General features: G+C 44.3%; 1 pseudogene across 1 annotated transcript; it reads right to left on the reverse strand.

Annotated features, from left to right (window-relative positions):
- Positions 1-962: 962 nt before the first annotated feature.
- Positions 963-13347, reverse strand: LOC309552849 (annotated as a pseudogene). Its single transcript has 4 exons — positions 13292-13347; positions 4076-4385; positions 3520-3662; positions 963-1949 (listed from the first exon to the last, which is right to left on the reverse strand). The product of its transcript is annotated as an uncharacterized misc_RNA (transcript).
- Positions 13348-17494: the final 4147 nt, after the last annotated feature.

Below are 17494 nucleotides of genomic sequence, written 5' to 3' on the forward strand. Positions count from 1 at the left end.
ACTTTCGTGGGATACATTTTTGGGACTGTATATATCTTACCATCTACTGAGATCTTAAAGAACTTTTTTATCTGGACTGGCACTTTATTCACTATTGCATATGTTTACATGGTATCTACACTCCAGCCTTTTTTGCACATATTTGCACGGTACACTTTATGAGTTTTTATTTTGAGCAGAACCCTTTGTATTTTGTATATGATTCACTATTGTTTGCGTTGTGATTTATTTTTTCTTGCATTTGTGAATTTTGGTGCATTCAGCTGCATTCTAGAAATTTAATACTGACAAATAGCTTTTCCACTGATCTTTGCGCTGTATTTGCACTGAACGTTAATTTTAACTCACACATTTTAAAACCTGCATTTCAGTCCAACTTTGCGGGTGCCTGCAAAGACATCTGTGCAGCTTCATGCACAGATGTCTATTGAAATTGCCCCACAAAGTCGCCAAAAGTAGCGCAGGAACTACTTTTGGAAATCATTGCGGCGCCGCAAACTCGGAGTTGCACAGATTGGGACTCTTCCATTGCCAGAAAAAGACTGCGATTTGAAAAAGATATTTTTCACCAATATATGTGCTGATCAGAAATGCACCAATGTTGGCTGATGAATAGTCCTTCTTTAATCAAAATTCACTTGTCGTTGCAGCTCTCCTCGATTCCACTGGGTGGCGGACAAATGTTCTATACAAGAGAGGTAAAGGAGACACAAGCGCATAGCCGACCTTGCGTGATACAGTTGTATTAAAAGACATCAAACATAGAAAGCAGATGCACTCACATGTTTATAGAAAATTCTGGGCATGTACAATCACTCATCTCCTTCGTGCCCCCTTCAAGTTCAGCACGGAGCTTGATCACTGCTCCTGTACTCTTGATGATGGAACCCCAACGATCTTCCTGCCGAGCCTCCAGCGTTGTCTGCCAAGTGCGCCTGCGCCCGGGCCAGCCTGCACAGTCACTACCAGGGCTGGGGAGTCGGTAGATACATGTTCCGACTCCGACTCCTCAGTTTCTTGTACTTCCGACTCCGACTCCCCGACTCCGACTCCTCTGTATTAATATGTATTAATCTTTGGACACTGACTTCGGTGGGTGGCATTGCAGTAATTAATCTGGCCACATCACTAACGATCTCTGGATAAACAAGGATGGCTTCTTCAACAGTAAGTTTTGATGAGCGATCATACTTTTCAACTTCTTTTAGTGCTTTATAAAACTCCTGTTGGAATTTTTTTATTTGGACATTTACTGGTTCTGTAACGCTTATGCGACGTCGCTTTCCTTTAGCAACTTCCATTTTGTCTAAGAAGGAATCAAAGTCCAATTCTTCGTTTGAAGAAGATGATCCTGAGTTACCACTATTGCTTAAAAGAATTTCATCCTGTGGAGGTATTTCAGGTCGTAATCCCTTCATGCGAACTGCTACATCATAGAGGGCCTTTTTCCCAGTAGCAGTCTGTTCACTGTTCAACAAAAGTCAGATCATTGGGTCGACATAAATAGCCGCTAACAACATTTCATTTTCCAGCAAAAGACTCTCTCTTTTCATCATTGAAGATGCAATGACCTCAGCTATTAACCCTCCATTTTTGTTCAGCCGATATAACAGGCTCTTCCATTCCAAGTGGAATTTACCCGGGGTTAGATCGTCACATTGCAACCTCTTGGTGACATTGAAGGGGTGAGAAAGAAGGTTCTCCAGCTCTTTTGTTTGTGTCCACTGGCTTTCAGTTAATGCAAGATTTTCATTGTCCATTTCTTCTATGAAGTCTTTAAGTTCAAGCAAACGCTTCACCATTAAATAAGTGCTTCCTGCATGTCTTTTCAAAATTGCATCTGTTTTCGGGGCCCTGGCTGCAACAGTTACTTGCCGTAATTTGCCAATTAGTGTAGCTGCATGGTGATCTTTTAATCCATCTCTTATGGCAAGTTGCAGTGTATGAACAGCACATCGCCAGTGTTAGGGGTAACGCGTTACAATGTAACGCGTTACGTTAACTACATTACTTTTTATGGTAACGTAGTAACGTAACGCGTTACATTCATAACATTTGTAACCGCACTACTTTACTCGGCTTGGGTATCGCGCTTTCCTGCGTTACCCAAGCCGTTGACATCTCGCGCGGGGCAAGGAGGAGGTGGGAGGACTCGATGAGGAGACGCGGGGGGAGGAGGCGGGAGCACTCAACGAGGAGACGCAGGGAGGAGGAGGCGGGAGGACTCGACGAGGAGACGCGGGGAGGAGGAGGCGGGAGGACTCAACGAGGAGACGCGGGGAGGAGGAGGCGGGAGGACTCAACGAGGAGAAGCGGGAGGAGAAGGCGGGAGGACTCAACGAGGAGACGCGGGGAGGAGGAGGCGGGAGGACTCGAAGAGGAGATGCGGGGAGGAGGAGGTGGGAGGACTCGAGGAGAGCGGGGAACTGAGGAGAAGACGCCCGCCACTGCAGGTAAGTGCACTGGTCTCTCTGGCAGTCTCTGCACGCTGTGGTCACTCTGGGGGCACACTGACTGTGGTCACTCTGGCATTGAAAGGGGGCACACTGTGGTCAATCTGGGGGCACACTGACTGTGGTCACTCTGGCATTGAAAGGGGGCACACTGTGGTCAATCTGGGGGCACACTGACTGTGGTCACTCTGGCATTGAAAGGGGGCACACTGTGGTCAATCTGGGGGCACACTGACTGTGGTCACTCTGGCATTGAAAGGGGACACTCTGTGGTCAATCTGGGGGCACACTGACTGTGGTCACTCTGGCATTGAAAGGGGACACGCTGTGGTCAATCTGGGGGCACACTGTGGTCACTCTGGCATTGAAAGGGGGCACACTGTGGTCAATCTGGGGGCACACTGACTGTGGTCACTCAGGCATTGAAAGGAGGCACGCTGTGGTCAATCTGGGGGCACACTGTGGTCACTCTGGCATTGAAAGGGGCACACTGGGGTCACTCTGGCATTGAAAAGGGGGCACGCTGTGGTCACTCTGGCATTGAAAGTGGGCACGCTGTGGTCACTCTGGTATTGAAAGGGGGCACGCTGTGGTCACTCTGGCATTGAAAGGGGGCACACTGGGGGTCACACTGGCATTGAAAGGGGGCACACTGGGGTCACTCTGGCATTGAAAGGGGGCACACTGGGGTCACTCTGGCATTAAAAGGGGGCACGCTGTGGTCACTCTGGCATTAAAAGGGGGCATGCTGTGGTCACTCTGGCATTGAAAGGAGGCACGCTGGGGTCACTCTGGCATTGAAAGGGGGCACACTGGGGTCACTCTGGCATTGAAAGGGGGCACGCTGTGGTCATATATATAGCTAAAACAATAAATATTGTATTGTTTTTTTGTGCACTACAAATAAATATGCGCATTGGAATTTGTTCATATTTTTTTTCAAAAGTAAAGTAAAGTAATAAGTAGTGAAGTTACTTTCAAATGCAGTAACTAGTAAAGTAATCTCGTTACAATTTACAGAAGTAACTAGTAACAAGTTACATTTTTTGAGTAACTACCCCAACACTGCACATCGCATATGATGAATAGTAGCAAGCTTCAATGCTTCTTCAACAAAGTTGTCTAAAAAAATGTCAGCATTCTCTTCAGTTTCTAAACTTTCTCCAATACTTGCAGAGCCGACTTCCTCTAAAGCCCCGTACACACGTACTGATCGTCGGCCGAACGATCGGCCGTCTTTTGTCCAGGGCTGTCGTGTCTGTTGAAAACTGCAAAAGACTGCACACGAATTTTGTCGGCCAACAACAGCCGACTGCAGAAGTGATGTCATGTGATGGTTAACTTTCCTTGTCTTTTTTCTTTTCTGAGCATGCCCAGTCTTGCAAATCTGCTGTCTGTAGGCCGAAATCTGTACTGACTGGCGAACAATCGGCCGTTCTGGTGTTGGCCAACAAAAGTTTTAATGCCTGCACGACAGATTCTGTTCGGCCGAAAATGCGCTGTCGGCTGTCGGAAGCATCATACTAACAAGCCTACAATCGGCCGATCGGTTGTCGGCCAAATATTTACGGCCCACAATCGGTACGTGTGTACGGGGCTTTACTCTTATATCTGTTTGTTACCTTCTTCATCTGCGTTCATCTTCTCAATTGTGCTCAACATGTTAGAAGCGTTATCTGTCACAACACAAAATCTTCTAGAACACCCTCCACTAACTTCTGAAGGTAATCACTGGTGTGATGTGCCTGAGTGTCCTTTAATCCGAGGGTCCGTGTTATTGTTTTGTTATTTTCATCCACAAATCTAACATTAATAGCAAAATAATTGACTCTGTGACGTGTGCATGCATCCATTTTAAGGAAAACAAAACGTCCTTTCAGAACTTTCTGTAGTTCTTCCTTTTTACATTTGGCCTCCTCAATTATAAGTTTCCTTAAAATAAGTAATTAATTATAACTTTTTGTGCATTGGGACATTTAAACTTGCTTTTTTTTTTTTTATTCCAATCTAAATTTAGTAGGAGTCGGAGTTGGTGCATTGTTTGCCCACTCCGACTCCGACTCCAGGTACCCAAAATTTCCTACGACTCCTTGACTCCGCCTCCACAGCCCTGGTCCCTACCGCGCATGCGCCTACGATAGCGGGGATGAAGGACAGAACGACGTCATGCACCCGCGTCCGTTACTATGACATCGCATTTTGGAGGAGTGGCCTCCTTCTTCAGGTCACCTGGAGAGAAGGAGGCCACGTGTCCGAAACGTGTTGTCATAGTAACGGACGTGGGTGCATGATGTTGTTCTGTCCTTCATCCCTGCTATCTCCCCGAAAATGCTGGAGGCTCTGCAAGAAGATCGTTGGGGTTCCACCATCGAGGGTACAGGAGCAGTGATCAAGCTCTGTGCTGAACTTGAAGGGGCCACGAAGGAGATGAGTGATTGTACATGACTAGTATTTTCTATAAGCATGTAAATGCATCTGCTTTTTACATTTGATGTCTTTTAAAGTGGAGTCCCGCCCCCCCACCCTCCAAAAATTAAAAGTCAGCAGATACACATACTGTAGCTGCTGACTTTTAATATTAGGACACTTACCTGTCCTGGAGACCAGCGATGTCGGCACCACAGCCAATGTTTCCATCAGCTGTTGGGTGCTCCCACCGCCATTGCCGGTCAGAGAACCCGGCAGTGAAGCCTTGCGGCTTCACGGCCGGGTCCCTACTGCACATGCGCGAATCGTGCTGCGCATTCGGATTGGCTCGGCGGCGGAGGGTAGGAGTAGGGGTCCTCACTTCGCCGCAGCACCCTTCCTGAAAGTGGGGGAGGGTACCTGTCAAAAACAGGTACCCGTTCTCCCCTGAAAGGTGCCAAATATTGCACCGGAGGGGGGGGAGGAAGCAAATGAGCTGAAGTTCCACATTTGGGTGGAACTCCGCTTTAATAAAACTGTATCACGCGAGGTCGGCTGTGCGCTTGTGTCTCCTTTACCTCTCTTGTAAAGACTGCGATTCGACCTGTCAAATTGCATGTCAAATGGCGGCGATGTAAACGGGGGCCTGGACCTGTCTCTCCCAACTCCTCTTGGTTCTCGTGGCTCACTCAGCCTTGATTGCAGCACCTTTCTGTACAGGCAAGAGAACGAATTGCTGACCTTCCAGATGACCAAGGATTGCTCTATTGCGTTTATGACACCATTTCACAATCTGTGTTTGCGCAGTTAGAAAATAGACGAACTCTGAACTTCCTCTAATTACCGTACATCCATCTAAAACTGTCATTTTATCAGCTATTCTTTTATTAGAAGTTAGTAAATTAGCAGGTCTTGGGAAACCTATGAATGGATCAGCTGAGCTAATTAAAGGGCACTGGGAAAAAGTCCAATTGATTGTTTGCTTACTGTTCAGTGAGCATTATCCAAAGTAATGTTACAGTTTGTGGTTTTGAATGATTGCTAGTTGTAAAAACGGTCTTTTTAGTCACCTAGTTTAGTAGCTGGTACCATACATTCGTTGTCAGTGCCTCAGTTCTCATTGTTTACGAGGGGGGTTGGGCAGCTATGTTTGCCATACTTACCTCTGTCTCTATTATGCATCTTTATTATCAAATGTAACTATATTTAAAGTGTCATTAAACCCAGATTATGAAAACCCTCATGACATGCTATATAGCAGAGTGTTCATACTCACAAAGCCACTAAAGCATTCATTTTAGGTTGAATGAAATATACCTGGTTGATCCTGCCTTTAGCTGTCCCTCCCATCTTCTCTGTGTCCCCACTGCAGGCTGAGATTATGTAGACCAGCTGATGTTCTCTAAAGAGCATGCTATGTTTTAGTTCCCATCTAAGCTCTGCATTTCCCTCTGCATTTTTATTATCTGTGCAGCCCACATGACTATAGAGTCACACATGCAGGCGTATACAAAGTGGTAGATGACACTGCCCGCCCCCTTCTCTTCCATGTCCTTCTTTTGCTAAACACTATGGGGGTGGGACATTGTATGCTGATTGGTTATGTAGCACTCTCCTAGGTGGGTGCTAGTGAGAGAGTATAGTTTTGAGCTCTGTCTGATTACCAGAGGGGCTGCAGGTAAATCTATATTGGTTTCTGCCTACCAGAGAGCAGGATATGTTAGAAAGGTCTGCTGATTGTGCTCAGTATGCGATTCATTCAGTCTAGGAGAGTGGTTCACGCTGGTCCAATAGGGAGGCATGTTGGACAGTGGGAGAAAACCTGAGGAATGGGTGTGTAGCACTGCCCCCTATGGAGCTGCTGAGAATTGCACCTTCTGGATTCCCCTGGGTTACCCTTAGCAACTGATAGTAGACAAGTAGCATTTTAACCACTTAAGCCCCGGAAGATTTTACCCCCATTCCGACCAGGGGGTATTTTGCGATTCGGCACTGCGTGAATTTAACGCACAATTGCGCGGTCGTGCGACGCTGTACCTAAACGAATTTGACGTCCTTTTTTTCCCACAAACAGAGCTTTCTTTTGGTGGTATTTGATCACCTGTGCGATTTTTTGATCACGCACTATAAACAAAAAAAGAGCGTCAATTTTGCAAAAATAGCAATATTTTTCACATTTTTTTATATCAATAGCAAATTATAGGAAGGCGCCTGGCTCTTTTTAAAGATATATCTGAACCTGCTCACCAGCGCCTTTTTTATCTACGTCCCACATTTTTTTATATGAAATTCCCCCCAAAAAAAATGTAAAAATCAAAATTTTTAAAAATTTTCGGCCAATTTGTTTTATGCTACCTATGTTTGGTAAAAAAAATCGCAAAAAGCGTATTTTGATTGGTTTGCGCAAAAGTTATCGCGTTTACTAACAAAGGGAAAGATTTTTGTCATTTTTGTTGTTTTTTTTTTAACGCGTAATGGCGGCGATCTGCGATTTTTTTTGCGGTACTGCGACATTGCGGCGGACAGATCGGACCCTTGACTGACATTTTTGACACTTTTGGGGTTACCAGTGACATTTCTACAGTAATCAGTGCTATACATATGCACTGTTACTGTAAAAATACACTGGTAGTGAAGGGGTTAACTTTATTTGGAAGGGAGGGGCTGTGTGTGTCCCTAGGGGCGTGGTTTCTACTGTGATTGGCTGTGGCTCTAGCTGTAAGGACACTGATCAACGGATCTACATACCAGATCCGTTTTATCAGTGTCTTTGCAGCGAGGAGAATGACAGGCAGTTTGTTTACACAAGCTGCCTGACATTCTCCCTCTCCCCCGCCGATCGCCGAGTGACCGGCGGACATCGGGTCCGCTGGTCACACGCGCGGGGGGGTCCGTGACCACGCGGGAGCGGGAGCGCGCCCCCGGGGGCGCGCGCTCGCTCCCTAGACCCTCACAAGCAAGCAACGTAGCCCTACGTTAGTTTGCCTGTGAGGGGCTGACCGCCGACGTAGATAGTCGTGCGGCGGTCGGCAAGTGGTTAAGTCCTTGGCTCAGTCAATAAACAGTCCAGGCGATTTGTTTTCTGTGTTTTATTTTAGAACTGGGATGGGAGAAGGGATGAGTGGGATAATCCAACTTGAACTATGCACAATCCTAAGAACAACTAACTGCAGTGTGTGCGGCAAGGACGCTGCTTCACCTTGCTACTGAAGTGAAGATAAAGAATATGAACTCTTGTTTAGATTACTCTTCAGGGTCTAACTTGGCACCCCCTTTCTCACTTGCTGTGTGTGCTGACCTCCTGTCCACTGACACTGACACTCTGTTGGAGTAATCCCCTTCCTGGACAGACCCCTGGCAAGCTTCCCGGTATTCACAGACACTGTTTTTCCCTGGATTGCTCTGCCTTCAACTCCCTTGTCAGCATCCACTGGACCTCCTGGCTCAGCATCACACTTCTGGTCCACCTCCTGCTCTGTAGAGGTGCCATGCGGTCGCAGGAGGTCTCCTGAGGGCCTGAGGAACAGTTACCATGAGCTGAACCCAGAGGTCCAGGAAAGCTGACAGAGAGGGGAGACACTGGAGACCCTGGGACCACAGTATCATGAGTACAGGGACTCATGTCAAGGGACCTGACCTAAGGGGAACCACCCCTGTGTGTGTAGGATAGTCAGTGGACGGGTGTCAGCGGGTCAAGAGAAAAAGGATGCTAGGCCGAGTGTTCTGAAAATAAATGTCTTTTCACCGAGTTGTCTTGGGAGAAGAAACTCAACTACAAATCCATCCATAGTGGCAGGGTGAATCAACAGCCTGGCTGTATCAGAAGATAGGAGTTCTCAACATTGTGCATAGTTAAAATGGAGTATCTCACTATTTCCTTCTCCTATCCCCAAATCATCAAATAAACAAAAAACAACCAAATACCCCTGGACTGATTATTGGAGCGAGCTTCCTGGTTCGCATCCTCCGGCCATCTGATTGGCCGGAGGCGCAATGACATCACTCCTGCGCATGCGCACGGGAGCTGCCATTCCTTCAGAGCGCATGCGCCGATGAAGTCATCAGCTGCGTGAAATGTAAATATCTCCTAAACGGTGCAAGTTTAGGAGATATTTACAGTACTTATAGGTAAGCCTCATTAAAGGCTTATCTATAGGTAAAAGTTATAAGAGAGGGTTTACAACCTCTTTAAATATATCTGTAATTGCTAATAACTAGTAAAAAAAAAAATGATATGCAGTGGAAGCAACGTGCTTACAGGATGTCTCCAACTTACAAGCTGACCTCAATGCATTGTTTCATTGGGCAACTATGTGGCAAATGAGGTTTAATGTTGGAAAATGTAAAGCTATGCACTTGGGGGCTAAGAATATGCATGCATCATACATACTAGGGTACAACTGGGGGAATCCATAGTGGAGAAGGATCTGGGGTTTTTTTGTAGATCATAAGCTTTATTTAAATACCCCCATACACTTGCTCTTTACCATTCACTAATTGATACATATACTTTTTCTTGCAGAATGCACTGATGATTGATGGTGAGATGGTGCCAAAACAGGAAGGAATAGTTCAGAGAGATAATACATATATGAATAGCTGAGTGCCTCTACCTCTATGAAAGCAGGTGAAAAAAATAAAAATAAAACATTTGGTTCTCAATTGAAGTTAAAGTCACTGAAGGATCTTTATCTAACTGTTCAATCTCTATTCATTCTAAAAGGGGACTACCTTGCTGTCATCAGAGAACAAAAAAGTAAACATTTAGCCAAAGGCATGGCTATGTAGAGCACTAAAAGGAGGTAATAATATAGGGTTTACCACAATGTCCACTGAGGTACTATATATGCCATTTTCTGTATGAAGGGGGCACAAAACCAACCCCCAACAATTCCAGGAGGGGAATGCAACCTCCCATTATATCCACCACCATGCCATACCCACCATGAGGAAACATGCTGGGACATGAGTGCAGTGAAGACACGATGAGCAAGATGGTGCTCTAAAGATGCTGCCCTACTGTCATGCTTCCGCCCCACCCTATGACTTATCCCCAAGAATGCCAGTAGGCAGGCATAACATAACTATAAGCTGCCCCAACATTCACCAAGGAGGAGAAGAAAAGAAAGGGTTTACATGTACAGGGTTATAACTTGTGTCTGAGCAAAGCAAAAGTAGAGTGCACTACAATAACAAAATAGATAGACCTGTATCCTGCAGATGCCTGCCAGATTGGACCTGGGGTATTGGATGCAAACTGTCTCTTAGTTACCTGGAATACAGCTTACATGCCTTTCTTTGACGGTGCACTGAACACACTACATGGGCAGAGCCCAAATATAGGCTGGAAAAACTCCTTTTCCTGCCTATATGCCCACCTGTTTACACCAGATAATGCAAGTGTAGCCAGATGCTTGGTTTGACACAGACAGCAATTTAGGACACTGTGCTGAAGTGCTCCCTGTGCTCCCAATGGACTTCAGATGAATAGGTTAACACTACCTTGTCTACATCCACCAGGGGTAGCTGGCAAGCAGAAGGAGCTAAAGAGACTTGATGTGGCAGCAGCACTGTATCATGAGAAATTAAGTTTGGGTAAGAAAAGTTACTATGGCAGTCTATGGACCATTAGGCTACAATTCCCAATGCAAGCCAGATATAAGAGGGGAGTTGCATTTTGTCAGGCTAAATACCAAAGAACTTTCTCTTTGCTACAAGGGGACTGAAGTGTGCACATCTCTGCTCCTGTGTTACCATAAACCTGCCACAAGCCTGCGGCCATGTGCTGGGGACCAGAGTAGCATCAGGGTAGATCCAGAAGTGAGCTGACATCTGAACCCCTGTTGCTGTTTCACTGGACTAGTGAAAGGACACTGATGCCATTAACCTGTTGGTTAGGGACTGGTAATCTAACTAGCAACATACAGACTTTATTAGGACTATACTTACATGCTCCACCATAAAGACTGGGCCCCAGTGCTAGCGGGCTGAGGAACTAGGGCTCACTCAGATGGCTGCTTCACAAGAACTTTGCCTATTGTCCATAGTAAGAGATACCTTCTTAGGGAATTTTTAATTTCATTGCTGCCATTCATATAGAGGGCACTCTAAAGTGGATAAAGCCCACTGTTCACGGAGGATTTATTGCAATATTGATTATCATTGCTGTTATTGTTTTCTAATACCATTACTTATTGCTGATTACCAGGTTTTCTCTAATTTAGCTGCATAAAACTAATTTCTATGCTGTTATATCATAGTGAACATATTGCTTTGTAAACTGTGATTAACTTAATCCTTTACTTACTCATCTATGTGCATACTGTTATTTACTGCAACCCTTGACACTATATTGGATTCATTTATTACTAACCAGTCTGATGTTTGCTTATAGATACTGAAACTTAGTTGTGTACAGAGTATCTATAGCTGTGCTCCCAGTAGCAGTGCAGTAGCCATCTGCATAACCTAGTGTGGCAGTGGGGCTGAGGTTGTTCTCAGTGTCGAGGCAGAAGAACCCAATCTACCAAGCGGCTCCTGCAGGGGTTGCATTACCTAACATTAGTTAACAGTCTTCTTCTTTCCTCTCACTTTTAGCTGACCAGTGTCACAGTCATGGGTCAGGTGTGGAGCTATAGCAGTAGAGAGGTCAAGTAGGATAAGTAAACATGTTTTGTGCTGTGCTTAGTTCTGTGCTGATGGCACTGCTGGAAATATTCTGACCTTGAAGGATAGTAAGAATAATGTGTCTTTCATCTGCTGTATTAAGTTTCCTTGGCTGACCACTCCGTCTAGGGTCCTCATTGTTGCCCATTTCTTTGTGCTTCTTCAAAAGAACTTGAACAGTACATCTTGAAACCCTGGTCTGATTTGAAATATTTGCCTGGGAGAGACCTTGCTGATGCAGTATAACTACCTTGTGTCTTGTTGCTGTGCTCAGTCTTGCCAGGGTGTATGACCTGTGACATGAAACTTACTTCCACAACCTCACCGTAGTAGCAAAATGTAGCTGTTTCTCATCCAGTTTTAAGCCTCCTACACAGCTGTTTCTGTTTCAGTTAATTACTCTGTTTCAACCTACATATGAAATTGTTGATCATTAGCATCTGCTTGGTATAATTGGTTAATCATACACTTGACTCTAAACCTGCAAAATCCCTGACTTTTGCAAGTGTACAAAGTGTGCAAGTGTAGGGATTTATGCTGGTTTGAAGCCAAAAGGTAAATCACTCCAAATATTGATTTATAAAAATATATTTTTGAAAGAAATTTTACTTTACAGCATTTCGTTACACCTGCCTAAAACATTTTCACAGTGCTGTCATATATACAATAACAATAACAACTGAGATTGGCGCTAGTTCATGGGCTGTGTAAAGTCTATAGAAAAAACTTACAGCGTCCTGCCGTGTGGGGGGCATCATAAGATGATGAAGTCCACTTGTATCTGAGGCAGTAATATATACAGCATAGTGTCACTACTGCTGTGTTCTGGTGACAGCTGTCAAAAGAACAGAGCAGTTTCACTATGCTGACATTGCACTGCTGTGGCTATTAATCACCGACACTGACTTCTGCTCTGGTATACAGTGTCCCAAAGACTGCAGCAGGCAGTTTCCCGAGGATCAGTGTTTACAACTGTGATTGCTGTGATTGGTCACAGCTATCACATGGTACAGGGCCAAATTATTTGTCCCTGTACCCTGGTCTGTGATACAGTGAGTCCAAGAGACATAGCAGTCACAGATTGTGCCACACAACGTATGAGCAGCCAATTCAGGAGGACACATAGTTATATCCACCCGCATTGGCGCTGCTTCCATACAGCCATTTATGTACATGAGCCGGACAGGAAGCAGACAAGATTTTTTTTCTCATGACACAGTAATTTTTTATAACATCTTCTGAGTGCCAGCTATTTTCCAATAGTGATTTTGAATATGTGAGTACATGTATGTTATGGATTTGAGAAATGCATGTCTTCTTTCAAATTTGCTATCAATAATTTAATTTCGATATTGATAACATTTTTACATTTCCCATACTTTAGGGATTGTTGAGAAATGAATGACTCTGTTTTAATTGTTTTTTCTGGAACAGAGGTGTGAATGTGCAAAGACTGGCACATCTGCCAGTATCCTACATACTGTAGGTATGGCTGTTTGCGTAGAAACATGTGCAGACGTGTTGCGTGTGCACTGGCACATGTGCATGCACTTTTCAAAGGCCCTATTTATGGGAGGAAGCTATGACAGAGGATTGGTGGATGATCTTCAGCTTACCCATGTTCCTTGTTACTGTGTTTAAGGGCTTGTTAAGGCTTCTTCTGACCAACTGTGTGGGACTCTGGATTGCCTCTTGACCACTCTGTTGCCCTGTTTTTTCCAATTCCCGTATATGACCGTGGCTCTGGTTTCTGACTATGCTCTTACCTTGCACCTTGTTTACACTCGTGTACGACTCCAACTTGGATCTTGATCTTGGCCATGTTTTTCCAGTTCCACCCTGCCAGTCTGATCCTGCTTCCGCTATGGATGTTATCATACCACTTGTTGCTGCGCCAGACCTTGTTAGGGCTCTGTGTGGGCACATGAGCTGAGCCTTCAATATATTCATGATTTGTGCATAATTATAATTAAATCTTCATTGTGTTGAGAACACTCTTCTCCAACCATTAGCCTCTGAGAAGCTTTTTGCATGTTTATGTGATAGTAGCTCTAAACCAATCCTGTAGTGTACTAGGTAACAATTCAGAACCCACAAAGGGGATGATTTGAGATAAAATTCAAATGACTGAGCTGACTTCCTGACTGTGGTTCAGTTGCATTCTTAACTGGATATAACAGTTGCATTTGTTGGCTGTACTTGTCCTTTGACTAAACTTTGAACAAATTTATTTCAGTGGAACTATGAGAGGCTCTACCACTGGTGACACACGTGAAAATCTTTAAATGGTGGATGGTCTCATATAGTTACAACTAGAATTACAAGAACTGCAAAGGTGCTTTAAAGAAAGAGAATAAAATAGACTTTATTCCTAAAACCCTTTAGGCTGGGTTCATAGCTAATGCGAATATGGCTCACAGCAGGGGTCTGGTGCGTCCCTCTTCTTTGTTTCAGGGACGAATCAGGCCTGAATGTTTGCCTGAATTCGGACCTGCAACTGAGCCAAAGATGCACAGGACCCCTGTGCAATCCACTCTGCAGCAGCAATGGAGATGTGTAAACTGGCTCCATTGAGAGCCGGTCACAATCTCCGGTCATGCGCAATGGATACGAGGAAACCTGCATCCAATTTGCATAAGTGTGAACCCAGCCTTAATCTCATTGCTTAAGAGAAAGCAAATAACTCAGCTCAGACTATGAATGTTATTTTTGATTTGTGCTTTATGATTCTTTGTCATATTATGGGTCACTTAATAAAGAAATGTATTACTGAATTGCAACCTATTAAGTTTTTAAAGCAAGTTGATCCAAGTCCATTTATGATAAGCTATCAGTTCAAATATTGTCACATGCTAAACAGGGATTGTATTTTGTAACATTCTTCTAGTTTTCATCACATATCAGATATTGAGAAGTTTTGGTTTCCTGTAAAAATTATGTAAATCTTCTTTGTTTCCTGTTACCAGAATTATTTTTCTTTATTTGAGTTGATAAGAAGCATGGGTAACTCTTGACTAGAAAGAATTGGATGGGTTTAGGTTCTCATTCATGTAGCGCTAGCCCCAATGGATCCACTAGATTTAGTTGGTTCTTTCCCACAATACTGCAGAGGCAGCCAGGCACACGGCAGTAATTCTTCACTCCAGCTCAAATAGACAGTCTGGGGATTTGTCTTTGTGTAATTTATTGCTGAAAAAACTTGAAGAGGGTGTAGGGTGTTATGGGATACTCCAGATCAGGGAATTATATCAGGAGGACACACTTCACTGACCAAAACTTTTCCAAATAGTCCCCACACCGGGAGCAAAGGAAAATGTCCAGGACTAAGGATTTTTTAGGGGCTATCTGAGCTGGGGCTATCACTGGCTCTTCCACCCAAGGGAAAGCAGCACAGAGTCACTAGGACCTTGAGCTCAGGTCAGTACTCACAATGCTACAGGATAACCAGATGCCTCCTTCCTGTATCCACTAGACCAGGGGTCTTCAAACTATGGCCCTCCAGTTGTTCAGGAACTACAATTCCCATCATGCCTAGTCCTGTCTGTGAATGTCAGTTTTCCAATGCCTCATGGGATGTGTAGTTCCGCAACAGCTGAAGGGCCGTAGTTTGAGGATCCCTGCACTAGACACTATTAAGTGAGGGAGGGATAAGGCCCACAATGCCACAGTCTTATCATAATAATGTTTTATAACATCATATAAGTGCCAGTTATTTTTCAACAGTGATTTTGAATATGTGAATACATGTATATTATGGATTTGAGAAATGCATGTATTCTTTCAAACTTGCTATCCATAATTTTATTTTGATATTGATAACATTTTTACATTTCCCATACTTTAGGGATTGTTGAGAAATGAACAACTCTGTTTTAATTGCTTTTTTTCTAGAACAGAGGTGTCAATGTGCAAAGACTGGCACATCTGCCAGTATCCTACATACTGTAGGTATATATGTTTGCGTAGAAACATGTGCAGATGTGTTGCGTGTGCACTGGCACATGTGCATGCACTTTTCAAAGGCCCTATTTATGGGAAGAAGCAATGGCAGAGGATTGGTGGATGATCATCAGCTTGCCCGTGTTCCTTGTTACTGTGTTTAAAGCAGAGTTCCGGCCACAAAATCGACATAATCGATTTTGTGGCCATCCGCTTGCTTTTAATCACCTGAAAAGGAAATGGATAGTTCGGATTTTATTTTTTTTTTACTTGTTATTGTAGAAAAATATACTCACCTTTCTTCCACCTCCTCCCTCGGCGGCCGCGGCCCGCGCCATCACTTCCGGTTTGCAATGATTCCTGGGAGCTGAAAGTCATCGCTCCCAGGAATCAATGCGACGGCACCGGCCCCGCTCGTCACTTCCGGTGCGACGCCGCATTCCCTGCTAAACATCTTCTGGGCATGCCCAGAAGCTGTGGAGGAATGCGGCGCCGCACCGGAAGTGACGAGAGGGGCCGGTGCAGACGCATTCTGGGAGAAGAGGACGCGGAAGAGGATGCAGAAGAGGATCGCGCTGGCTTCAGCTGCCCACATCAGAGATGGCAATGCTGGAGAAGAAATTTTAAAAGTGAGTATTTCTTCTTGCAGGTAAGTGCGAACCGGGACAGATCAGAGGCTATCCGTTGTGGAATGTACTAGCCCTGACTGTCCCGAGGGTATTTTCATTGAAAATATTTTTTTGTGGCCGGAACTTCACTTTAAGGACTCTTTAAGGCTTCTTCTGATCATCTGTGTGGGACTCTGGATTGCCTCTTGACCACTCTTTTGCCCTGTTTTTTCCAATTCCCGTATATGACAGTGGCTCCAGTTTCTGACTATGCTCTTACCTTGCACCTTGTTTACACTCGTGTATGACTCCAACTTGGATCTTGATCTTGGCCATGCTTTTCCAGTTCCACCCTGCCAGTCTGATCCTGCTTCCGCTATGGATGTTATCATACCACTTGTTGCTGCACCAGACCTTGTCAGGGCTCTGTGTGGGCCACATGAGCTGAGCCTTCAATATATTCATGATTTGTGCATAATTATAATTAAATCTCCGTTGTGTTGAGAACACTCTTCTACAACCATTAGCCTCTGAGAAGCTTTTTGCATGTTTATGTGATAGTAGCTCTAAACCAATCCTGTAGTGTACTAGGTAACAATTCAGAACCGACAAAGGGAATTATTTAAGATAAAAATCAAATGACTGAGCTGACTTCCTGACGGTGGTGCAGTTGCATTCTTAACTGGATATAACAGTTGCATTTGTTGGCTGTACTTGTCCTTTGACTAAACTTTGAACAAATTAATTTCAGTGGAACTATGAGAGGCTCTACCACTGGTGACACGTAAAAACCTTTAAATGGTGGATGGTCTCATATAGTTACAACTAGAATTACAAGAACTGCAAAGGTGCTTTAAAGAAAGAGAATAAAATAGACTTTATTCCTAAAACCCTTTAGGCTGGGTTCATTGCTAATGTGGATATGGCTCACAGCAGGGGTCTGGTGCGTCCCTGTTCTCTGTTTCAGAGATGAAGCAGGCCTGAATTTTTGCCTGAATTCGGACCTGCAACTGAGCCAAAGATGCACAGGACCCCTGTGCAATCCACTCTGCAGCAGCCATGGAGATGTGTAAACTGGCTCCATTGAGAGCCGGTCACAATCTCCTCTCATGCGAAATGGATACGAGGAAACCTGCATCCAATTTGCATAAGTGTGAACCCAGCCTTAATCTCATTGCTTAAGAGAAAGCAAATAACACAGCTCAGACTATGAATGTTACTTTTGATTTGTGCTTTATGATTCTTTGTCATATTATGGGTCACTTAATAAATAAATGTTTTACTGAATTGCAATCTATTAGGTTTTTAAAGCAAGCTGATTCAAGTCCATTTATGATAAGCTATCAGTTCAAATATTGTCACATGTGCTAAACGGGAATCGGATTTTGTAACATTCTTCTAGTTTTCATCACATATCAGATA

Source organism: Pelophylax lessonae (genome assembly GCF_965119305.1).
Source record: "Pelophylax lessonae genome assembly, chromosome: 4".
Classification (NCBI taxonomy): domain Eukaryota; kingdom Metazoa; phylum Chordata; class Amphibia; order Anura; family Ranidae; genus Pelophylax; species Pelophylax lessonae.